Source organism: Rhinolophus sinicus, chromosome 17 (assembly GCF_057876585.1).
Source record: "Rhinolophus sinicus isolate RSI-liver-muscle chromosome 17, RSI-T2T, whole genome shotgun sequence".
Classification (NCBI taxonomy): domain Eukaryota; kingdom Metazoa; phylum Chordata; class Mammalia; order Chiroptera; family Rhinolophidae; genus Rhinolophus; species Rhinolophus sinicus.
This window is the reverse complement of record NC_142517.1, coordinates 80,908,601-80,935,575: the sequence shown is the minus strand read 5'-3', so window position 1 is coordinate 80,935,575 and position 26,975 is coordinate 80,908,601. Positions and strand designations below refer to the sequence as shown.

The window sequence follows — 26,975 nt, the reverse complement described above, 5'->3', positions numbered from 1 at the left end:
AAAGAGATAATGTGACCTGTCCAACCTCTCACAGTTTTCTGGTGACAGAATTTGAAATGGAACCCAAATCTTGATGTTATTATATTTGTGCTGTAACTGAGTCGGAAAATATCAGAGAACATGTAGGAAGAAACATTAAAAGTATATCAAAATTCTTATTTCTTGAACTATTATGTTACTGGATTGATGTAAGTCACAGAAAACATTTAGGCTATACCCTATACCATAATCTCCCTGTTTTGTACATGAAAATCCACATAGTTATACAGTACTATTAGTTTTTTTTTATTGATACACCATTGAAGCAACTGTTTTAGGATTGCTTTTTCTCTTTAAAAAGAAATATTATTGGCAATAGCAGAGAACACTTTCTTTTCTTTCTCATTATAGCTGTGAAATTCCAACAAGTAAAACTGTCCCAGGCAGCTTGGAGAATTACCACTGCCTTCATTTAGCAATAAAAGCATAATCTCTGGTGAGAAATTAAAGCAATTGTTTGTAAGCAAGATTCACTAATCCTATGATCCTGGAGCCAGACAGAGCAGAGAAAAACAAACGAACATGACCCTCATTTATGATTTGGCTAGTCTCTGGAGTCAAGTAAGGATAAAAGGCATGTCATCCATGTGCAAGTTCAGCATTATCCTATGGACAGAGGAGCAATGGAATAAGAGGGGATGAGCCCGGAAATCTGGTGCTTAGCTAACTAACGCATTCATAGGAAACCTGATTAGTGTTGGCTCATTCAAAGCAGTGTCTGGTGTGAAGCAAGTGTTACTGCCTAGTGACTAGTATTTCCTTACTGAAGTTGTGTGATTCACTGGAAGTGTTTTGCCATACCAAATTGGCTAGCTAATTTGAATAAGGAACCCAGATAGGTTATTTCTTTCCCAGACTTCTCTCAATAACAGTTAAGTTCTTTCCTTCCTTATATCCAAAACACTGCTATTAAAATGGGAACATCTTAATAATTTTGAGAAACTCAAGAGAAGTCCTTCGAAGCATAAAATGTAAGTAGGACATGGTACATGACTCATGGTTAAAACACATTTTAGCCAATATCCAGGGCCTCTGCATGGCATAACTCCAGGGGCATCATTTATAACATTTTTTTACACAAATGGAGCATCCAGACTATTAGTCTGGTTCAAAGAAAAAAAAATAAATTCTGAGACATGGGGTAATAGAATAGAATCACATGTTAAGAAGCAATGACTAGGTGAAAGCCTTGACCCAGATGAGACATAAAGAAGAGCACGTTGATGAGAAAAAAAACAAACAACAACAAAAAATCAAAACGAGAGTTGTGAAAACAATCTAGTTTGGGGAACATGCCAAACATTGTTCAGTCACTCAGGGGAGACATATATTCATACCTAAGATGACACAGATGAGAGTTCAGCTATAGCAGACAGGCGGGCCTCAGCTTCCTGTTCTTGAAGCCTCTAATAGTTTCCTCGCTGGGCTCTTTGCTTCCATCTTGTTCAATCATGCCCAAATCTGTTCTTTACCCTTGACTCAGGGTCCTTTCTAAAAACTATAAACCAGATATGTCATCACCCTGATTAAAACCTTGCAAGGTCATTACTATATGATTTAGTTTTTCAACAAGGGGACATGATCTGACCTCTACTTGTCTCTCCATCACTGTCAACTTCTTGTACCTTTGCCACCACTTCATCCCCTCTTCTTTCTGCTCAGTTCTTTGGTGTTTTTCTCTTCCTAGAATAGGCCAAGACTACCAAAACTTTATGACCAGTGTGCTCACTGTTTCTCAATGTGGTAAGTTCTACCCAGAGATATTTTAAGCCTGGATCTCTCTTAGCATTCAGATGTCAGCTCAAATGAGGCCTTTCTTGAGCATCTTATTTAAATTAGTACACCCTTGACCCATATTGTATTATAGTATTTGTATTATGGTGTTTTATTTTATTTATATAATCCCATCATTAGCTGAGATTATTTTCATTTTTTTTTGTTTGCTCTTATATTATGTCTTCTGCCTCTTCTCTCTTTCCTCTGCCCTGTTTCCTCCAGCAAGAAATTTGTCTAACACATGATAGGCACTCATTATATATTTAATGAAGAAATCAGTCTTACTTACTCGATATTGCTTTGCCAATAATTTCAGCTCTGAATCAGTCCAGAAATAAGCAAGCAGAACTGCTACTTTGAACTTAATTCTTTGCAACAAGAAAAAACTGATTGAGTCAATGGGAGTGATAATAGCTTTGGAGAATGTGAACAATGTTCTTGGAATTAGTAATAAAGCTGTGGAAAGGAGTGCTGGGAAACAGCCAGACATCTACCCAGGACTTCAGGAAAGCACATCTCAAAAACATATAAAATAAATTAGGTATGACCGCATGGCCAGAGATTCTAAAAGGGAAGATTGCTTCAGAGAGATGGAAGAATAACAATGACACTCTGATAATACAATCACTGATTATTTTTTTAAACAATAAATGGCACCTTAGGTACTGTGTAGAATGAGATCATATTTTAAAAAGATATGTGCAAAAGACAGAATAAACATTGTATAACAAAAATGAAAACAAGACTGTGATAAACCTGTAAGAACCATAAGTCAAAGTCCAAAATGGGCTGTGGAGTACGAAAATAAAAGATAGAACTTAAATGACTTTAAAAAAAATTACAATTAGCTCTGCCCAGAATGAGAAGAACATAAAGAATCAAATCCATCTGGGTGAGACAGAGTAATGTTAGTGAAAGACTGAATTCTTAATGATTGTTTTGCTTCCCATTTTTGTATCAAGAGAAATTATTTTCAAACTGAAGAAAGAAGGAACATGGAGAAGAGGAAAATGAGGCACGAGATACAATAAGACAAATAAATTACTGGAAAGATCTCGATAGCCCTGTGGGGACAGAGTCCCAAGGTGCAGTTTCCAGGCTCTCGGCCTCACGAGGAAAGGTGTTGGCTTAGGTTGTAAATAGCCATCAACTGTGATTGGATGGCCATCAGCTGTGGCTAGTTGGCCGTCAGCTGTAACCAGTGAGCCATTGGCCACTAATATAACTGCTGTGGCTACGCTAGCAGAAAATGGGGGCTAGCAAGAAGTTGGTGGCTGAGCTAGCAAGCGAGGATTGCAGTTAGCACGGCGGGTTGCAGATCGTGTAGATCCTGCTTCCTGTGTCTCCAACCCAACTGCCAGCAAGAATATAGTGGTACGACTCCCCTATCTATGGCTCCGTGGGTGTTCCTTTATGGCCTCACCATGTCCTGCGTTCTTATATGGGGAGCAGGACCAGAAACCCCGCATGACACCCTGCGTGACAGGGAGTATAACTTAAAAGTATTTTTCGTGAATCTGGAACATGGCAGGATGTCAAAATAAACAAACCAACCAAAACAACAATTACCACCAGTTTCTCTTACACAAATAAGCTTGGGAAATGTTGGGTTAATTGAAGTTAAACAAGACTTCTCATTACTGAGAGACTTCTCAGATTATAATGTGCACTATGCACTGAAACTTCCCAAGAAAGAGCTTATAGTATGTACTGTTTCTCAAACTTACCTAATTGTGAAAACCATTTCCTCTTTTTTCTTTTAGCATCTTATGGAACTCGTATCTTGAAGAATATCATTTAGAAAACAATGTTCTGGTGACGGGCTGCAGGGTTTGGTACTTGAGTCTCTGCATTCAGCCCTTTTGCTAATACCTTAAATGAAGACTAGAGGGCCTGCTTATCACATCTATGGCTAAAGCAAAACAGGGAGACATTAATATGATGAATGACTGAATCAAGTTTTAAAAATATTATGACAGGTTGAAATAATGGGCTGAAACTAACAAGATATTATTGGGCTCCAAGATCATCTCACAGGATAGGAGACACCTGGCCTTAAGAGCAATTTCTGTGAACAAAATCTGGAGAGTTTACTTGACTATAAACTCAATATGAGCCAACAGTATGTTGCCCTTGCAAAGAAAAACAATGTAGTAAAAGTTACTCTGGGATGTTTACACAGATGAAAAAGCACCTAGACAGACTCATTCCTAACTCCATTGTTTTCAGTATTGGTCAGACAACATTTGGAAGATGGAGCAAGAGATTGGAATGTGCTCAGTTGAGGATCACAAGAAAGGGGAGATGTCTGTATGCTTGTCACAATGGGAACACAAAACTGGAAATGTTCGGTCTTGATAAAAGAATACTTGCCCTAGACTCCATATAAGGAAAAATTTTCTGATCATTCACATTTCAAGGAGAAACAAAGTAGAAAATGCTGACTTACAAGGTGATTTTCTTATTGCTATATAAATATTTTTTCAAGTCAGGCTGGGTAATCATCTCTCCAGGATGTTGTAGGTGAAACTCATACACTGACTCCCACTTTCCCAGTCTACATGGTTTCTAGGAGTCTATTATGTATTTCAATATCATTTTTTCTGGTCACTGGAATCTCTTAAGATTTTCACATACAGCACTATAAAATACTAGATCTGGAAATAACATTCAAGATAATCTATGTAAGACTCTGCTTTTTAAAGGTGAGAAACCAAAGCTCGGAAAATTTCCATTCTTTCATTTGCCAAAGGTGTTCTGGGTGCCTGATGTGTGGAAGGCTCTTAAATATGTACTGTAAAGCATAACAACATGAACAAGGAGAATTTGCTTGCCATAAATTTATAGAGGCCCATAAGCAGCCAAAATGCAACACAGAGATATAAAATATAGAGTTGAGTAATAAGCAATTCTTTCTGATTGGCAGATCAGGAAATGTGGAAGTTGGGAAGGTGTATAGCAGAGAAAACATTAGCAAACTCAGAGGGAGAAAAGTGTTTGGGAAGTGGCTTTCATGAAGTTTAAAGTGGTCTCATACAGGACCAGCCCGAGGTAAGGGACCATGTAGTCCTTGGAAGTGGATTCAGGCCCATTTGGACCAGAAATACTGAGATCTGGGTTCTAGCCATTTTGAATATGATCTCACAGGTAGACACAGGTTCTAGGTGGGCATATTCCATTAGACCCACAAACTCATTGCCCCATAAGGAAGGGCAGAGACAAAGTAGGAACAGAGTGAGGTCTTCTAAAGCTTAGAACTAATGAGAAGAGCCCCTCTTATCCTAGCGTAGGAATTTTGATTTTATTTCAAGGCTACATGGGAACCATCTGAGTTTCCTGCAGAAGGAAGTGGCATCATTCCCCTAAGGTCATGTTGTTGAGCCAGGAATCCACATTTTCATATAGCTAACCAAAATGTCCTCCATCACTCCACATTGTACCTATTATGACCTACTAAGATCTGTGTTCCACATTGATTAAACTCTAAATTAACCTTGATGGGCACCTATTATAAAGAATACCTTGTAGCTATAGATCTAAAACAACACAAATAAACATTTCCAAGAGGAATCAATCAGTGCCCATTCATAAAAATTGATTTTACTTAAGGATATAAGACAACATAAAGAATAAAACACCAGAAGTCATGAAGTCAATCCTAAAATAACATTACTATTTATTGAACATCCCACATGTACATTTATTGCTTCTAATCTTTGCAATAACTCTACAAGGTAGATATTAATCCCTATCACTAGATGAAGAACTGGGGTTGTCAATGTAACAAGAGCCTTTAAGTCTCTGAATCTCGGTACAAACTCAAATTTGTCCGAATCCAATGCTCATGATATTCCATTTATAGCACTCAACAGACTACTGTTGAGTGGGAGGGAAGGCAGTCTTGTTCAGTTTGTCCTTCTCTATATGTTAATTTCTATTTTGTAAGAAAAATAACAGAATGTATATTTCTCAGGGGAAATGTTTTTACACTTTCTCTACCTCCCCTTCCAATGCAATCAGAATAATATCAGCATATAGCAAGCAATATTTATTTATTTATTTATTTATTTATTTATTTATTTCTAATTAAAGTTTATTGGGGTGACAATTGCTAGTAAAACTACATAGCTCTCAGGTGTACAACTCTGTAATACATCACCTATGTATCACATTGTGTGTTCACCACCCAGAGTCAGTTCTTTTTCCATCACCATATATTTTATCCCTTTTACCCTCATCTACCACCCCCTCTATTTCCCTCTGGCAACCACTAAACTATTGTCTGTGTCTATGAGTTGTTGTTTCTTCATTTGTTTGTCTTGTTCTTTTGTTTTCAGTTTTATTATATATACCACCTATCAGTGAAATCATATGGTTCTTGACTTTTTCTGTCCGACTTATTTCACTTAGCATTATAATCTCAAGATCCATCCATGTTTTCACAAATGGCACTATTTCATCTTTTCTTATGGCATAATAATATTCCATTGTGTATATATACCACCTCACAGCAGTTAGAATGGCTATCATCAACAAGACAAATAGTAACAAGTGTTGAGAGGCTGTGGAGAAACAGGAACCCTCATACACTGTTGGTGGGAATGCAGACTGGTGCAGCTGCTATGGAAGGCAGTGTGGAGGTTCCTCAAGAAATTAAGAATAGAATTACCATATGACCCAGTAATCCCTCTCCTGGATATATACCCCCAAAATCTGAAATCATTTATCCGTAAAGATATATGCTCTCCGATGTTCATTGCAGCTTTATTTACGGTGGTCAAGACATGGATGACTGGATATAGCAAGCAATTTAATCCAATTTAAAAACCATTGATTCATTTGGCAAATATTTATGAAAAGTCTACTACATGCCAGGGACTGTTCCGGCCCCAGCATATATCAGTGAACAAAATGCAAATTCCCAGCCCTAATGCAGAATTCAGCATCTTGCAATTTTAAGATGAAAGTGCTTGTGTTCTTGACTGATGTCAAGGAAGGCTGTTCTCAGCTTCTAGAGGATGTCACCCATTCCCTGACACACAGCCCTCTCTATAACATGGCAATTGCTCATTCAAGGCCAGCAAGAGAAAGTCTCGGTTGTTTCCAGTCTCTGACTTCTGTCTCTGACCTCCAGATTCAAATTTATAGGGCGCATATGATTAGGTCAGGTCCATCCAGATTATCTCTGTTTTGATTAACCCAAAATCAGCTGTTCAGTAACCTTAAGTATATCTACATCTATAAAATTTTTAGTAATTAAAATGAAATTCTCAAATATTTAAATATGTAATTAATCATCTTAATTACACCTTCAGGAGCCCCTTTTGCCCTATATTGTACCATAATCACAGGAGTGATAGCTCATATTCATACATTCCATCCACACTCAAGGGAAGATTATACAAGGGGACGTTGGAAGTCACCTTAGAATTCTGTCTGCAACAGGCAGGAAAGGAGCTTAAGGATGAACTTACTCCAATCTTTTGCTTTATAGTTTTCTTTCATTAATCACTCATCTGATACATGCTTATTGAGCACTTAAATGTGTACTGTGCTAGGGATTGCAGCTAAGACAGAAGTCACTGTATTCAGAGGTCTAAAAAATCTAAAAAACATTTCAGTAAATAATAATAATAATAATAAAACAATATGACAACTACAATAAAAAAGTATGTAAATGTGCAGATTTGCCACAGGAATGATCAATCATCTAGAAGGGCCAGAGAGCACTGTGAAAATGATGCAATGCTTAACGACATTAATAGGTGGACTCAAACCCTTCTGAATAGGCTTAATTTTGAGAGTTTCACAGAGGAGTTTTTATGGAGACATAGTCTCCCTTACTGATATTAGCCTGCTTTTATTTAACAACTATGAATGCTGAGTTTTCCCACTTCTACTGAAGTATACCTTACAAAGTATAGTTATTTACTCCGTGGGCTAATCAATGTTTCAGTTAAGTTTGTAAAGTGAAATTGATGAGTTCTGTGGAGAGGTCTTTCTACATTCATGAATGGGGTCAGAAAGATCCCAGTTTCTGTTAACAATAATAGGAACTGCTGCTTTTAAACGTTCTCCCAAATGCAGGTTGAAAATATAGGTTAAGTCATACCACTGGTAAATCTGTAGCAAGATCCCACAGGACAATAAAAACAGTGAATGCATTCATTTTTTGGCTTATATACAGGGGAAGTACATGGATGCCTGGGCTCCAAAAGAACAACTTTGTATGGTTGTGTTTGTAGTTACACACGGTCTGTATAAACAGATGAAGGGTCTTTGGCTTCCTTTTGAACCAGGAAGGGTAGTGAGATTCTAGCAGCCAAAAGCAAAACACTGATTGTTGGCTACAAACAAGTTTGATCAATGGTATGGGAGCTTCAACTCGCCATTCTATTTCCTTAGCAAGTACTTCATCTTGTGCCAGCCACTGCTGTGTGCCCTGTTTGATTTTGGGGACTGGCTATTCATCATTCCTCCATTTTTTTCACCAAGCACGTGGGTGCCAACAAGGCTGCTTGTTGCCTCAAGATAGCAGGTGGCAATATTGGTAGTTAAACAGTTAGCAAGACATCAATCTTTTATTGCTTTGCTCCAAAAAAACATAGAACTGAATGGAAGCTCATTTCCTCACCTCCCAAGGTTTTTTTAACTGTTAGATTGTTTGAACAAACAAACAAAAAACTCAGCAACATAGAAGTACCTTATAGCTCAGGGACTCTGAAACTTGTTATAAGAATAAACAAATGAATTCTTTGCAGAAAGAGCCTGCCTAATATATCAGGAAATATTTTTTTTCTGTAAAATGTTGTATGGGAATTGTTTTTTGTAATAAGATTTTGAACAGTCGATTATTTCATTGATTGATCCATTCATATAATCTGCAGAGTTTCTCAACCTTAGCACAACTGACATTTGGGGCCATAAAGAAACCATGAGAACAGTGTCGGTTCTCTGCCTAGAACCCCTTAGAATCCTTTTATGGGTTTGATTGTTTTCTGTGCATCTCTTCCCCAGCTACTCTGTACTGCCTCCCAAAGGCTTACTCGCACATCTTGCTTCAGGGAACTGTGCTTGGGTGACTGTGTTTGGATGCTCAGTCCACAGGGGTAGAAAGCTGGGTGCACCTAGGAGATATTGGCTGTCAGGGTAGGTCATGGCTTATGGGATCAGCTCTGTGATGTAACTTCTGTGCTATCCTCTCCTAGAGACAGGCGGAGATTGAAACTTAGCTTGCCTTCTCGTCCTAACACCCTCATCAACTTCTGGAAGAACTTCCTTAACAAATACCTACAATCAAATAAGTATTTTGAAGAGATATCTCTGGCTGTGACATGGAGACGAGAAATTTGGCTGAATTTACATGAAAATAAGACTGGCCCTCTAAATATCGAGCATAGTACAGTTCGATGAAGTAGAAACACCTGGGGGAGGAGGCATGCAGTCCAACCTTCACTCAGAGTAGGAACCTTGTCTGAAGCATCAATTACAGATCAGCTTCAGCTGGAGGATCTGTAAGCCCATTCACTTACAAAACAGTCCATTCTTTTTGAAGTGCTTGCAACTATTATAAACTTCTTCCTATAATGAGCCCAAACCTGCCTCTCATGAGTTTTGCCCATTGTTCCCAGTTCTTGCAAATTAAAAGTCAACCTTTGTCCATGTGTGGTAAATTTTGTGTGTCAACGTGACTGGCCACAAGGTGCCCAGACATTTGGTCAAACATTATTCTAGTTGTATCTGTGAGGGTGTTTCTGGATGAAATTAATATCTGACTCAGTAGACCGAGTAAAGCACATTGTCCTCCCTAATATAGGTAGACCTCATCCAAACAATTGAAGATCTAAATAGAACAAAAAGGAAGGATAAGAGGGAACTCCTACTGCTTGACTCCAGGGCTGGGACTTAGGTCTTTTCCTGCCTTCAGACACAAACTGAAAAAGCATCTCTTCTTCGGACTTCAGCCTGCAGGCTTTCATACTACAAATATACCATGAGTTCTCCTACGTCTTTAGCTTTCTGTCTGCAGATCTCTGGATTTAACTTCCATAATCACATGGGCCTATTTCTTATAATAAATCTCTTTATAAATATATATTCTATTCCTTCTGCTTCTCTGGACAACCTCGACTAATACCACGACATGCCTCAGGTAGGTATTTCCCTATGCAGCCTGATTTGCGTGACTGATACCTCAAACATGTTTCATCCCCTGCGGACCATCACAAATTATTGGCATTGACTATACTGTTTAGGAGTTAATTTCTGCCACGTTGGATTAAGTGAAAATTTACCACTTTGCATTAAGAGCTTGTATCTCCATGAAAATTTGGTTATATGCATATTTACATGAGAATTACATGAGAAAATAATGCATTAATTCAAGAATTTTTATTATACTATCAGAGCTTTAAGTAGAAGAGATTATAGGGAAGTATATTCCGATGTGGGATAAGAGGATCAATACAGGAAGTTAGGCTCTGGTAAGGTTCTATAATTCAAGCTTCTAGAAATCTTGGGGTGGCATGAGGTGTTTGAGATGGGGAGGAAGGGTACAAAAGACTGCTGATCCTCAATTTTTTCTCACACTGGTCCAGCATAAAAAGAAATTTCCACTGATGATTTTAACTGATGTCTAGTTTACACAGTTCTAAAAGAAATTAATAAATTTAATATTTTTGTATAAATTTTTTTAGACACAAAATATGTGGTGAATCCAGCTGTTAGGAAAAGAATCAGTAGCATATTCCCTGGCTATAAGGCAATTGCTAAGACACAAATTAATATCTGACTCAGTTGGCAATTTTAAGATAAAATTCTCCAAGAGTATAAATCAAGGAAATAAACCTTATGGCCTTAAATTACAATCATCCATGTAGTCTAGGATTTTAAAATCCTAGGGTAGACAGATTCCACATGACTTAAACATGTGAAGAATTTTTTTGTGTTAGCAGGAATAGTTATTTCTTGGGAAAAATTAACATCTTCATGAGAAGATTACTATCACGAATTTTTAATGTTGGCTATTTCTCTTTATGTATTACTCAACAATTAACAAGTTAATATAAAGGATTTAAAAAATTATACCAAGCACTAAGCCATTTGAAGATCTAGACATCTTAACTGGATTCATTTAACTTACAATACCCTACATTTGATAGTAATTTTCCTTTGGCTACACACAAATAGCATTGATAACTTCAATCAACTTTATTTATACACATACTGTCTGAAGAGAATGTGTATCATTTCTAATTTATGACCCCAAATTATATTTGATAATCTTCTATCATACCAAATTATTGGTATGTGTTTCAATTTCTCCCTAAATGTCATCACCTTTTAAAAAAGAGAACACTGATCTGATGCTCAAAGGAAGTGGTTGAGTTAAACCATGGCTGGGTGACCATGAAGAACGTCTAAGCAGCTCTTTACCTGTAGCTTTTCCTTAGATGTCAAAAGAGGCTTTAAACAATATAATTTCTGAAACCAGTCTCATCTAGGATATTCTACAATTAGGATGGATTCTTTCAATATGAGTTGTGTGTTGCTCTTGTTTTATCAGTATTTTTTTTAATTCAAGTAAATTTAAAAAGTACATGCAATTTAAAATGCTTATAGAAATGCCTAAGAAGAAATTAAGCCATCTCTAGCATATTAACTTTACAATTCCTAGCTTATAACGTGATGGGGAATGTGAGAAGATGTGGGGCAGGGGTAGCAAAGCATCTTCTCTTCACCATACAATCAATATTCTGCCTCTAAAATGCAGTAGGTTCTTTGAGTCTACTTCACCTTCCTGAGAGCTTAAGAGAGAGCAGAGCTTCACTTCCACTCTAGGTTCCCTACTGGTACTGGTCTTACATCCCAGTTTGAGTTGGAAATTAGTTTTTTTATTGAATTGTGAGTTAAGCAGTGTGGTTTAAACTGATAGGAAAGACGACTGCCAGGCCACTGGCACACCCACACTGTGTGCAAGATTTGCAGCAAAAGCACCAAGAACTCTCCAAGAAATGCTCCTGGAAAGTACGTGATGATTTCTCTTCTTTTATAGACATCAGATTCTATGGAGACTATATAGCCAGGCTTGCATTCGGGATATGCACACGTAAAGGGATGGATAGAGCATAAATTGAGAGAAAAAGCTATTTGAGCTTGGATTACCCCCACTGAATCAGTCTCCTTTATTTATTATTATTATTTTTTGCTTCTTAACATCCTGAGAATATCTATGAATTATTTATTCATTGAATGATCATATTTGGAGTGGCTAATGTATCCTTATTAATGCAGGGAATGCAAAGACAGATATTACAAACATTTCCCTTAAAGAGATGATCTAATAAAAAAGACAGACATAAAAGTAAATATGGCACGAATGCATTAATTGAAATATGTATTAAGTGCAGTGATAACAGAGAATCAAGAAAGAACCAAGTACTTGATCTTGTTCTGAAAGGATGCATAGCATTTCTCCATGTGGGCTTGGGGTGTTAAGAATATGAGGCAGTGGAAACAGCACATACAAAGGTACATAGGACTAGAAAAGCCATGGTATTTTGGGCAACCACAGAAAGTATTTTGGTATTTTTGAAGCTTAAGACATGAGAGGAAGCTAACAAGTTGGAGAGGTAGGTTATAGATAGGTATATATATTTAAGTATTTAAAGTTATATATTTAAGTATTTAACTTATGAAAATTTACCATACAGTCTCAACCAGATTCTACAAAAAGTAACAGCAAGATAAATAAACACAATCAAAACCTAGACTCATCAATTCGGTCCATTCTTCAACTCAATATGTTACAGCATGAGCATGATATGCGAATCTAAACTCTGTTATTTCCTCTGTTTTTCTCATTTCCAGAGCATCTCTCACAGTGTGTCTCTACTTAATAGGTTAAAATTGTGGGGAAAAATGCATAACCATACTGATTTAGTATATACCCTTACTAGACTTAGATTGTATGAAAACTACAATTATATTTTTAAAATGCAATTTTTTACACAACCCAAATATAAGTCAACTGTCTTATCTGGTGCTTGAGCCAAATATAAATGATCTGTTCCAGTGTTGGAGAAAAAAATGAACTTCATTGGACCTCATGAGAGATGCTATGTTGATCCCCAATGTGCACTTTCCTAAGAGACTTAGGATAATTTTGATTTTATTCAAATTTCATTCTCTGTATCCTCCACTTTGGATCCTAACTTCATGATATTCTGTTTATGGTTGTTGTTTTCTTTTAATTCCAATAACTTAAGTTAGAACTTTGAGAAAGTAGACAAAAAAAGTCAATGATGCAATAATTCTATCAGTATGAAGCATTATTTAATATTAAGAAATGTTTGTATTCCTTATGACATCTCTCCTTTAAAAAGCACCACCAACACCACCACCACCATCATCATCATCATCATCAGACATGTATTTTTCAAGAGGAAAACAATAGAATAATAGCAAAACTTTGAGAAGGTAGAATCTGCTCTGTAGTATTTCAAATTCCTTGACCTTGGTCAATGGTGTCACTCATGCCATCCTTTGTCCTATTTTATGCTTTCATCCAAATTCCTTATCATCTCATAAAATGTGTCCTTTTCTTTAATGGGAAGACTTCAGAGTTTATCCAGGCCCATGACATTCTGTTGGGTGTGGAGGGAACCCCCTACCGTTTTGTTTTAGAGACGACAGGATGGTTTTGATAAATGTTTGTAAAATTTGTATAATGATGCATTCCTGTAGGAAAGCCTATTACTAGGACAATCACTTGAATATGAAGCATACTTTTTCTCCAATCAAGTGAATACTTAATGGATAGTATGGCTCTGCATCTCTTCAATCTTTCATGTAGAATGCAGAGTCAGGGGATACTGTGGTAGGGAAAATCTGAGGAATGGAACTTGACTAGGAAATTTGTTGGGATATGTGAACAGATCCGATCTAAACTGGATGTAGTAACCCCCAACCAAGCCAAGAATATAAGTATCTCTAGAACAGGAATGCTAGATGTTGCTCTATTGTAGCTCATCTAGGCTGTAGCTTCTCATACTGTGTGTGAAATACCACTGGTATAGGAAAGAATAATATACAGTAATATTTGAATCTATCCACTGCACACTGTGTAATGATGGATATTAGATGGAAGGTATTCTTTAACCACAGATATTATTTCATCTTATAAATGTCTAAACCAAGCATGATATTTTAATAAGAAATAAAATGTGGACTTTGCTTTTCCAATATAGTTAGACTACCACATAACTTACAATGGAGGAATAAATTAGCAGAGGTGTAAAAAAATCAAGACTTCCTATAATATATAAATAAATAATAAAATTCCATCTAGAAAATCCCTAAGATGCTATATTTTTCTCCATGACTGGTCCTTTCTGATATTTAGACTGGTGATGAGATATTCAAATTATTGATCAAGATATTAATATTGTATCCTCGGTCTGAGAAATATGAAAAGGCTTTTAAGAGCAAATGAAGGGAGGTTCAGAAGAGGTCATAATGGGAAGTTGAACTTGGTTTGAGTTTAAAAGAGTAGAACTTAAACATAGACAAAGATTAGTTCTTTTTTTAAAATTTATTGGGGTGACAATTGTTAGTAAAATTACATAGATTTCAGGTGTACAATTCTGTATTACATCATCTATAAATCCCATTGTGTGTTCACCACCCAGAGTCAGTTCTCCTTCCATCACCATATATTTGATCCCCTTTACCCTCAACTCCCACCCCCCACCTCCAGTTCTTAAGGAAGATCAAAAGCAGAGAGGTGGGACTGTTCACGACTCATTTTGGAGTCAACAGAAAGATTGATGTGGGCTGAGTAGAAGGTTTATGTTGAAGATTAGAGAGAGAATTAGACTGGGGTGCAGAATGTAGAAAACTGAGAATACCAGGTTCAAGAAATTAACATACATTAAATTTAAAACTATGAGTCACAGATGTTTCACAGAATATTTTTATGATTTTATAGTAGATATTTTTTAAAAAGCAAAAATTATTAATCATGCAAATGATATATTTGATTAAATTAAATTTTAAAACTTCTGCATGATAAAATTAAAAGACAAGGAATGGTAGTATAATTTTGGAAGATAGTTATAGCTTCTTACAAAACTGAACATATTCCTACCTAAAGATCCAACAATTGCACTCCTTGGTATTTACCCAAATGAGTTCAAAATTTATGTTTCCATAATACCAGCACATGTATATTTTATTCATAATTGCCAATAGATGAATGGATAAACAAACTGTGGTACATCTATACATTGGAATAACATTCAGTAATAAAAGAAATCAGCTAGCAGGCCACAAAGAGACATTGAGGAAACTTAAATGTATATTGCCAAGTGAAAGAAGTGAATCTGAAAAAGCTATATATTGTTTGATTCTAACTATATGACTTTCTGGGGAAAGCAAAAACTATGGCGACAGTAAGAAGGTCAGTGGTTGCCAGGGGTTCAGGGGGAGATATGGAGGAATGAATGTGTGGAGCACAGATTTTTAGGGTAGTAAAACTGTTCTGTATGATACTGTCATGGTAGATACATGTCATTATACATTAGTCAAAACACATAGAACATACAATACAAAAAGTGAACTCTAATGTAAACTATGGACTTTAGCTAATAATGTATTTGTCTCTATTGGCTCATCAATCAAAACAATTGTACCACATTAATGCAAGATGTGAATGATAGAGACAATGGTGAGGGGGTGATAAAGGAGTATATGCCAACTCACTGTACTTTCCATTCACTTTTCTATAAACCTAAAACTATTCTAAAAATAAAATTTATTAAATAAAAAAAGTAAGGGACAATAGGATAAAGATATTTGCAAAATACAGAGCAAGAGATTTGTATTTGGAATATATAAAGAGTCTCCACAAATCAATAAGAAAAAGACACACAATCCAATACAAAAAATGGGCAAAAGAAATAAACCAGAAATACACAGAAAATTAAATTTTAATGGCAAGTAAATATATGAGAAGATGCTCAATCTTATTAGCAAACATTCCACAAAATATTTATTGAACCTTTATTCTGAGCCAGGCACTATTTTAGATGCTTGGGATACATGAATGTACTAAACATGCATGTAGAGGTTAAATTATTTCAGGTAAGGCATTTCTTTGCACATATTGGCAAAAATTAAATATCTGATCTTATCAACTGTTGGTAAAGATTTAGAAGAACAGGAAATTTCATGTCCTAATGATAGTTGTAAAATGTGGTTCAAAATATGAAAAAAAAACTTGATAACACCTTATAGTATTAAACGTGAATACTCTATTATCCCCAAAATTCCACTTCTAAGTATATAGCCTAAAAAGATTCTAGCACATATACACAAGGAAACATAAACAATTATAGTATTGTTGTAATGTCTTAAGAATTGGAAGCTATCAAGTTGAGCATATACAAAGGAAAGAATATTATAAAGCAGGTTAGAGAAATTAAACAGATATCAATATATCAACATGGCTGAATAGTAAACCATAAATTTGAGGGGAAAAATGCAACTGGAAGAATATAGAGCACATAATAAATCATGTCAATAAAAATTACATAAAACATTATTATATATTGTTCTTGTATATATGTATTATGTGGATGTATAAAATATTTTTAAATGTATTACTACAATCTCCACTAAAAGTATGATATTGGTTGTGTATGGTGAAAGTGGGGGAGCATGAAAATGCATATGGATAGTAAAAGTAACTTCATCTTCATCTTTTTTATTTACTTTACACAAAATTGATTAAATATGGCAGAATGTTAACAAATGTCAGTTTCAATTAATGAATATTACTCATTTTTTGTATTTTCTGTATTGCAAAAAAGATCTTTAATATAAACAAAACTGTAAGAGATATAAGTGAATTGATTACAACCCTACTCAACAATAAGCAAATGTTTTTAATATACCTATCAGAATTTGATTAAAAATGGCATCTAGCCAGTAAACCCTTACATAACCACTTCCAACATATTGTGAAAATTGAGTATGCAGACACCTAATAAGGTAAATGCTGGGCAGAATTTCTTCTAATTTTCAGACAAAAGGAATTGAAGAAAAAATTAGAACCTATGGCTGATTATGCAATGGAACTAAAAAAAAGCAAATCTATTCACCAGAAAGTAATTAAATAATTCATTTGCCCTCCCTGCAGTCTGTTCATTGGTGTAGGAAAGTAACAGAGATTTTACCAGACAGAGAACTTTTCAGCCTCTATCTTCTATTGCGATGCTGGATTTTCATGATGGCCAAATGTGGCCTGTGGCCTCTTTAGACCTGTAGGCATCAGTCTACATCTCACCTATTGATAGGCCACACTGAGTCAGAAGTAGGGATGGGCAAGCTGTACTGAGTTGCACTCCAGGTAGTGGAGTCCCACAAGTAAAGAAAGCATCATGGCAGATGTTCTTAGTGCACACAGGACTCACTTGGGGAATTTATGAAAAGTGTAGGTTTCCAGGCCTCTATCTCCCCACACTAGAGATTGTGATGCAGGGGGTCTGGGAGTAGGCCCAAGGCTCTGCATTCTGATGTGGATTAGCTCATGACTATATTTTGAAAACTACATTGTCATCTTAACCCCATTGAGAAGAGCCTTTATAGTAATGAAAACTGGGAAATTTTTCTTTTGTATGCATTGTATCCACTTAACTATACATTATACATTTTTAAAAAAATCCTAAATCAGTCCAGCAAAACTGAAAGATGCTGGAAATTGGACCATGATTTATAATTATCACCTGTCTTTGTCGATCTGACAAAGGAGTTCAACCGATATCTAAGTAGAGAAAATGAAGAGCCAAAGGTAATTCACTTACCAGTTGGTAAGTTGGCAAACACTAGATCTGCATATACTGAGAAGTTAACAGAAAGATAACAACATGGGATTCATGGAAAAACACAAGCGAAAGGACAAATTTCCCTAGATACCAAAGAGAAAAATAAACCTCTGAAAACAGCACACAACAGAAAAATGAAAATTTTATAACATTTTTTCTCCTTAAAATATAAGAACACATATCAGTGAAATCATATGGTTCTTAACTTTTTCTTTCTGCTTATTTTGCTTAGCATAATATTCTTAAAATCTATCCATGTTGTCACAAATGGTACTATTTCATATTTTCTTATTGCAGAGTAGTATTCCATTGTGTACATATACCACATCTTCTTTATCCAATCATCTATCGAAGGACACTTTGGTGGTCATCCCAATGAACTTTAATTAAAGAAAAAATATATAAGAACACTTGTTTCTTTTGAGCAGATGCAGAAAGTCATAAGAGAAAAATCTGAAATGACTAAATGAGATGAGAAGGATAGTAGAAAAAGAAGGAGAAAAGGAAATAAAAGAAGGGAGAAAAAAATTAAAATAAAGTACCAAAAATAGGAAGGAATAAAATTTAAAAGGCAGAAGATAAATCAGCAATTGGAGGAAAAACATAAAAAGCTCTCCCGTAATATACTTTGAACTCCAAGCTATTCCAGTTGGCTAATGTGTTGCTGAATAAATTCTGCAGCCCAAAAGTAAGGCTCAACATTGCAGTACTGTCTCCTAATAATTTCTTTCCATTCCACTACTTTGTCAGGTCTAGGTACTGGGTCTACAACCAAATAGTTTATCCCAGATTTGTTGAGCTGAAATCTCGTTATTTTTTGTAATAATATAATACAATATTTTTGCTATTTTTATTTAGAACTTACAAAAAACCATTTGCCTGGGGAGACCCTGCCAATAGAAACGTTCCTCACCCATCTCCATAAAATAGAGCCACACAGAGCAAAACCTTGAGAAGTATCTTGAGTAAATATTTTTTGCATGGTCAAAACTCTTACTAAATGGTTCAAATAATTTTGCTTAATTAAGAGAGACAAATATATCACTCAGGGACAAATATTAGTGTCACCATACTCTGGATCTATTATCTTCTATCTATAATCTGTAAATGATCTTTTATTAACTGTTTAAAATTGTGTATAAATTCTACACATTATACTATATAAGTATACATATTTATGTTTATATGATAAGATATCTACACACATACACACATATTTATAATGTTAAAAAGTCTAGATAAAAACTGCAAGAACTCCAAGGAAATATTAAACCTGTTAACACCAACTGTGTATCGCTGGTTAGGTTTTAAAATGATTTTATTTTCTTCTTTTCTATATTTTCCAAATATTCTGTAATAAGAATTTCTTTTTAAAATTGGAAACAGTACTTTTAAATAAGTATCAATGTGTATAACTACATTGTATTCCTCAAATATTATTTAAAAGATAAATCTACACAACTTCTTCTAGCCATGATAAAATAACAAAAATTGAGTTTAACCTCCTGCTGCACACAATGAGAAAAATATATAAAACAACTGTTTTCAGACATAGGAAAACAGGAAATGTAGGACTGGGATTTCTAAGAGAAGGGGGGAACCTTGGGTGAGCTCGACACTTATACTGGCGTTCTGCCAATTACCAAAATATAAATACAGAGAGCGGATGCAGAGATAGTTCAGTTGGCCTCACTGAGATGAGGAGATGGAGATCAAATCTGGGGAGGCTGAGGCAGGTGGAAATTTTGGGACAACGTTCCTGAAAATAGGCAATATGACTACAAAGAGGTCTGTGTAGGAGTCCCATTGGGTCTTCACTGAGTACTAGGCCTGACATGCATAGAAGTAGTTCTACTTCTGGCAAAGACAAATACGTTCTTACTAGACTGACTTTCTTGCAGATAATTACCACATACTCTGGACAAAATGTAAAAGAAATTTCCTGAAAAAAATGAATGGTACAAAAAAGCAGGCAGATTCTGGAACTTAGAAGATAAGTATTTTATAATTTTTAGCTTGAGATCAAGCTACACTTGGCACCATGTGAAGTGGCTAAAACTCAATAGAAAGCACACTGTCATTCAGGCCTAAAAAGTCAGAGAATAGCTGCTGGCAAGTGAGGGAACAAGCCCAAAAACCAAGCATCAGAGACGACTTTAAGCCACTCAGCTAAGAATCAAAGAATTGGACTGAAGGCTGAACTGTTATCCAAAAGGCATAATTTGCAATCTGAGTCCAACCAAGGTAATTGCCTGCAAAAACAAATAGATTTGGGACTAATAAAGCAGAATCCAGAATCTCTACAATGTAACACCAATAATACGAAACATCCAGTCCAAAATTACTTGACATATGTAATAACAGAAAAATATAACTAATTCTTAAGGGAATAGAAAATCAACATAGACAGATTTCAAGGTGGAATTATCAGACAAGTACTGTAGAGAAGCTATTATAACTATGCTAAAGAAATAGAAAAAATGCTTGTGATGCATGAAAAAAAGAAATTTTAGCAAAGAAACAGAAGTTATAAGGCAGAGCTCAAAGAAAATTCTAGAAATAAAATACAAAATACCTGAAATTTAAAAGTGCAATTTATTGGTTTAACAGTAGAATGGAGATTAGCAAGGAAAAACATCAGGTAATTTTAAAATGAATTGAGTAATTACTATCTGAAGAACAGGAAGAAAAAATTAAACACACACACACACACATCTAAGGGACCTGTTTGACAATATTAAGAGGTCATGATATATATATTATGGTCATCCCAGTAGAACAGGAGAGAAAGAATGGGAGAGAAACAATACGGGAAAAAAATGGCCAAATGTTCCCAAATTTGGTAAAGACATAAATTTACAAATTCAAAAAGACAAGTAAAATTCATGTGGATAAATATAAAGAAAACCACATCGAGGCAGATCATAGTCAAACTGTTGAAAGCGAAAGATAAATGTAAAGTCTTGAAAGCAACCAGAGTAAAACAACACATTACATGGGAGCATGGGACAAACGATTCAAATGACCATGAGCTCCTAATCAGAAAAGTAGAGGCCGGAAAACAGTGAAAACACTTTTAAAAGATTGAGAGACAAAAAAAATCACCCTAGAATTCTACATCTAGCAAATATATTCTTTAAAATTAAGACAAATCATACAAAAAAAAAAAAAAAAAGAGAAAATTCATTATCACCAGACATGTTACAAGACATGTTAAAGGAATTTCATCCGGCAATTAGAAAACAATACAAAATGAAAAGTAAAATACACAAAGGAAGAAAGAGTGCCAGAAATACAAAATAAACTAATAAAGGACACTTTTTCTAACTTATAAATTTCTTTAAAAGATAATTAATTATTTAAAGAAAATACAATTAACCCTTGAACCACAACAGATATGAGCTGCACAGATCCACTTATACCCAGAATTTTTTCAGTTGAGCCATGCAGTTCAATCTGTGCTGTTCAATGGTCAACTCTGTGGTTGGGAATCATGTACACTAAGGGCCAATGTAGTTATGTGGATTTTCAACTGTACAGGTAGTTGGTGCTCCAACCCCCATATTGTTCAATGGTTAACTGTATAATGTATTTAACAATGTAGTATAGATAATAAGCCAATAGTAGAAACAAAATTCATATTCAATTTCAAATATTCAATTAATGTGTAAAAAGAACAGATAAAAATAAAGAACAAATGAAACAATTACAAAAAAAACAAAATATGGTAGATTTAAAACCAAATGTATAAATAATTACATTAAATTCAAATAGTCTACACACTAATTAAAAGGCACAGATTGTCAGATGATAAAAAAGCAAGATCCAATGATATACTGTCCACAATAAACTATGTTAAATATTTTTAAAAGCAGATTAATAGTAAAAAAAGTGGATAATATACACCATGCAAGCACTAATCAAAAGATAACTGGGATGGTTATATTAATATCAGACAAAGTAGATTTCAGAATAAGGAATATAACTAAAGATAAACAGGCATGTTTTATAATGATAAAAGAGTACATTCGTCAGAAAAAATATATGTATCTAATAATAAAGCTTCAAAATATATAAAGCAAACTTACAAAACAAAATGGGAAATAGACAAGATTCCAATTATAGTTGGAGATTTCAATACTTTATCAGTAATTGATAGACATAGACAGAAAATCAGCAAAAAAAATACTGATGACTTGACAACATTATCAAGTGACTTGATATAACTGACATTTATAGAATATTCCATCCAATAACTGCAGGATATATGTACTTCCCTTTCAATTGCACACTAAAGATTGTCCGAGATAGACTATATGCTGGTCCATAAAATAAGTCTTAATAAATTGAGAAGACGGAAAAAAATACATAATATATTCTTTGACAAAATTGGAATGAATTAGAAATTAACCATTTTTCACAGAACTGGAACAAATAATCCTAAAATTTATATGGACTATAAAAGACCCCAAATAGCCACAGCAATCCTGAGAAAGAAGAACAAAGCTGGAAGTATCACACTACCTGATATAAAATTATATTACAAGGCTATAGTAATCAAAATAGCAATATACAATAAGATAAAGACAGTCTATTCAATAAATGGTGTTGAGAAAACTGGACAGATACATGCAGAAAAATGAAACTGGACATCTTCTTGGACCATACACAAGAATAAACTCAAAATGGATTAAAGACTTAAATGTAAGACCCAAAACCGTGAAACTCCCAGAAGAAAACATAGGCAGTAAACTTTCTGACAGTGCTCTTAATAATAGCAAGGGAAACAAAAGAAAAAATAAACAAGTAGAATTACATCAAACTAAAAAGTTTTTGCACAGCAAAGGAAACCATCAATAAAACAAAAAGACAACCTTCTGAATGGGAGAAGAAATTCGCCAGTGATACAATTACTAGGATTAATATACAAAATTTATAAATAACTCATACAACTCAACACCAAAAAAACCAAACAATCCAATTAAAAAATGGGCATAGGACCCGATAGACATTGTCCAAAGAAGACATACAGATACCCAATAGACATGAAAAGATGCTCAGCGTCACTAATCATCAGTGAAATATAAATTAAAACCACAATGAAATATCACCTCACACCTCACACCTGTCAGAATGGCTGTCGTCAATAAATCAACAAACAAGTGTTGGCGAGGATGGGGTGAAGAAGGGAACCCTCGTGCACTGTTGGTGGGATTGCAGATTGGTGCAGCCACTGTGGAAAATAGTATGGCGGTTCCTTAAAAAACTAAAAATATAACTACTTTATGACCCAGCAATTCCACTTCTGGTATTTATCTGAAGAAATCCAAAACCCTAATTCAAAAAGATGTATGCGCTCCTATGTTCATTGCAGTGTTATTTACAACAGCCAAGATATAGAAGCAAACTAAGTGCCCATCAATAGATGACTGAATAAAGAGATAGTACATATATGGAATACTACTCCATATGTGGAATACTACTCCATTTGTTCTATCTTGAATCTATAGACTTTACAGAAATCATGGAGACATGAAAACTCTTTACAATTTTGGATTGTATTCATCTCATAAATTTATCCATCAAAGAAATTAAACTGATGACATTATGTGCTTGTTGGAAAAATATTTGGCTGGAGTCAATTCAAAGTGAAAATCTAATCAAGCTAGCTTAAAACACAACAGATGCAATAGTAGATCTTGCTAAGTCTCTAGGAGGTTTTGACAATATGACTGTCGAAGACACCCGAGAATTACTGATGGAAGAAGAAACTGATGAAGCAAATTTGGTGGAAATGACGTCTGGAATATGCCAAGATAATTCAGGGGACGATAGCACAGGTGAAAACAAAGAAGTTAAACACTTTACTCTAAAAAGCATAAAGGAAGGTCTAGACTTAGCCGAACAGCTGGAGCTACATTTCCTAAATGAAGATCCTTCCACTGAAAGAAGCACAAAGTTTAAGAGAGAACTTCACAAGTGCTTAGCACCATATAACAAAATATATAAAGATCTCTCAGCTAAAAGCAAATAATCTAAAATAACAGATTTTTTGCAAGAAGTACAGAATAGAAGTCAAGATAATGCTGAAGAAAGTTCAGAGGATGAAGATATCTTGTTGAAAAGAAAACGCCCTTGGTTAATAGTGCTTAGTAGTGATGGCAAAGAAAATATTATTTAATACATATTAATAATATGTTATACTTTTGGTGAAAATTGCTTTAATAAAGATATTTCTCTTAATTCTAAAAATATAATAGTATTTTCTTTTTAATTTTTGGAAACTAACCCCCTTTTTTGTACTAGTTCTTTGTTTTATAACACAGATTCACATAACATGGCATTTTTTAGGAACCAAACAATCAGGTAATGCTTCACCCACATGGATGAAATGAAAAAAATGACCGATACAAATAAACAAAACCAAGAAGAAAGATCCCAGTAAAAAAAACCCTGAATTTGTCATTCAAAATCTTCCCATGGACATACCTGGTGGGAAGATTACTGGTAAATTCTACCAATTATCTAAGGAAGAAATAAAAACAATCCCACACCAACTCTTTCAGAAAAGAAGAGAAAGGTATGCTTACCAACTTGTTATCTATACAGAGACATTACAAGAATATAAAAACTGCAGAGCAATATCTTATGAATATAGGTTCAAAAATTCTTTAAACATATTATATACTCATGTCTAGTAACATATAAAAAGCATAATACAGCACAAACAAGTAGAGCCTATCCCAGGAAAGCAATATTGATTTCACATTGGGAAATGAATCAGTATAACACCATATTAATAGAATAAGGAGAAAATCATATAATCATTTCAATAGACACAGGAAAAACATTTGATAAAATTCAATCCTCATTCATTATTGGTAAACATTCAGCAAACTAGGAACGAATGAAAAAATAGCTTCTTTCTTTTGATAATAAGCTGCACCTGGACTAGAGTCCCTCTTATATCCATGGAACACTACTTTCCATGTCTAAATTATCCTTCCATCTTATAATACCACTGACACCTGAAATTGAAAATACCAAAAATAAAACAGAATTTCCAGATTAATCTATTATCTATAGGTGGTAACAATAAAAATAAATACTAGATGATAACGGTTACTTGTATTACTGAAGTAAGTTCCGTTTTAAATTCGCGATTACCTCTCAGCTTCTACATTCTCTAACCATTTCTATCCAGAATTCAAAAATCATTTGAGCTTTATTTTCCTTCTCCGAAGTCTATTCCAGATACCAATTATTACTCAAATCAACAGTCATAGGAATTAACCTCAAACCATTTACAAATTGTTCTTTCATTATCTGCATGCTTTCATGTTTGATTAGGGTTATGCTCTTGACTGGAATGCTCTCTCTTTCTTTTTCTATGTACAGAAGTTTATAAACTTTTTCTGTAAATGTCCAGATAAGTAAATATTTTAGGTTTTGCAAGCCAGAGGGTCTCCGTTGCAAATATTCAATTCTATTTTAGTGTGAAAGCAGTCATTCAATATATGAGAAAATGGGTGTGGCTGTGTTCCAATTAAACTTTTAATAAACAAGTTGTGACCTGAATTTGGCCTGCGGGCCATAGGTTACTTACCTTGCTCTCTGATATCTTTTCCCTTATTGAAAGATTGCTGAAGACATATTTTACAGTTAGGAGTGGAAGGACCAAACCATCTTGCTTACTCGCTCTAATATTTGCAGTCATTCTGAAAGAATGAATGAATAAGACATTTAAATAAAAGTATTTGGGGGAACTATTCAGGAACGTCATCTGTATATTTGCCTTCTTTCTGCTGTTGGAGTTAAATTTCTCAGGACTAGAACCCCAAGTCTCCCATTTCTATGCATACAAAACATGAACAAAAACTTATCATGACTACGATAATCAAGATGAAATTAATGTAAACTTCTTAAGAAATAGCCAATCAGTGCTTGTGATGAGAAGAGAAGGGCGTCCACATTACACCTTTGTTTGATCTGTTTCTGGAGTGATCAGGTCAAGGGAAGAAGAGACATCATGCTGTATTCATCCTCTTTCTTTTTTTCCTAAGACTGGATGAATGGACACAATGAAAATAAGTTTTAACATACAGTATGTGCATGAGATTTGGGTGTTTGGTCCAGATACGTATTTACAATACTTACTTGGGCTACTTGTTTAGAACTGCAATAAAGAATTAATCCAAGAAAAATAACAATATTAAGGCTCATCACAAGTGCTTTTAATTAAGATTTAGTTTTTAAGTGTTAACTAAATATTTCCACAGCACTCCACTCTCCCTAATAATCCATTGACGAGTTCTCTAGATCCAGTGTATCTTCAGCAGTGAAATATAAATCTCGTCCCAATCACCAAAGTGATCATATTATTGCAGTTCCCTTTACATTTAGCATATGTAAAGGTTACACATCTCTGCCCTACTGGAGAGTGCTGGCTTGCATATGGTTTGTTGGATATGCCTAAGAGAGTCCTGGTTCATTTTGGTTTATTTTGAAGTCTTGAGGATGTTCTGGTTCAGTTTGGTTTATTTTGAAGTCTTGAGGATTGAACATTACTGCTCTGTTCTCATACTAAGGCCTCCATGCAGGGTGGGTCATCCCCCTTTGACCATGTTTGTGTTGAAGTAGTAAATGAGCCCTCAAAACGGCAGCCTGGTGTTTTTCTCTCCCATAAAATATTGCTGAGTCTAGCATATCTTCAACTGAATCAAATGACTTCCACAAATGGAAGTTATAAGGAATATAAAGTATCACCCCAGACAGGGAGAAAACTGTATTTCTAGTGCTTCTACTCCTCAACTTAACTCTCCTTTGGTTAACATTTATTTAGTACTTTGGGATATGTGCTGAAAACAAGTGAAATCCATTGCTGTATTTTCAGTGTCTAGCACAAACACGTCTGTTTAATAAGTGAATCAGTGATCTTAAAATGAGAAATTAAAAGTTCTTTACAGGAATTTGCATTCCATCTCCCTATTGTATCCTATTTTGCCATTTATTTAAACAAGATTACTTTTAAAATTTTAAGCTGAACTTTCCATACTTCCTTGGTTTTTCATCAACCAATACTCTATGGCTACGGGTAGAATTATTAAAGTAAGAAATGAAAAACTTACTTGTTTTTATCCCCACTAATAAGGAGAAAAAAGGCCCAGAAGGGAGAACATACGTTCTATTTTAATCTTCAACTTTTTATAATTCATTTATTTCATTCATGAAAAACCCCTTCTCTTTACTTTATAAAACCTAGGGAATCAAGAGGAA

General features: G+C 34.8%; 1 long non-coding RNA gene across 8 annotated transcripts in view; it reads right to left on the bottom strand.

The window, feature by feature from the left end:
• Positions 1 to 26,975, bottom strand: part of LOC109460765 (uncharacterized) — a 318,121-nt gene that overhangs the window by 30,912 nt on the left and 260,234 nt on the right. For all 8 annotated transcript variants that reach the window (XR_016019545.1, XR_016019544.1, XR_012496611.2 and 5 more), the window contains one exon: positions 25,306 to 25,417. This is a non-coding gene — a long non-coding RNA (uncharacterized LOC109460765). The remainder of the gene's footprint in view (positions 1 to 25,305; positions 25,418 to 26,975) is intronic.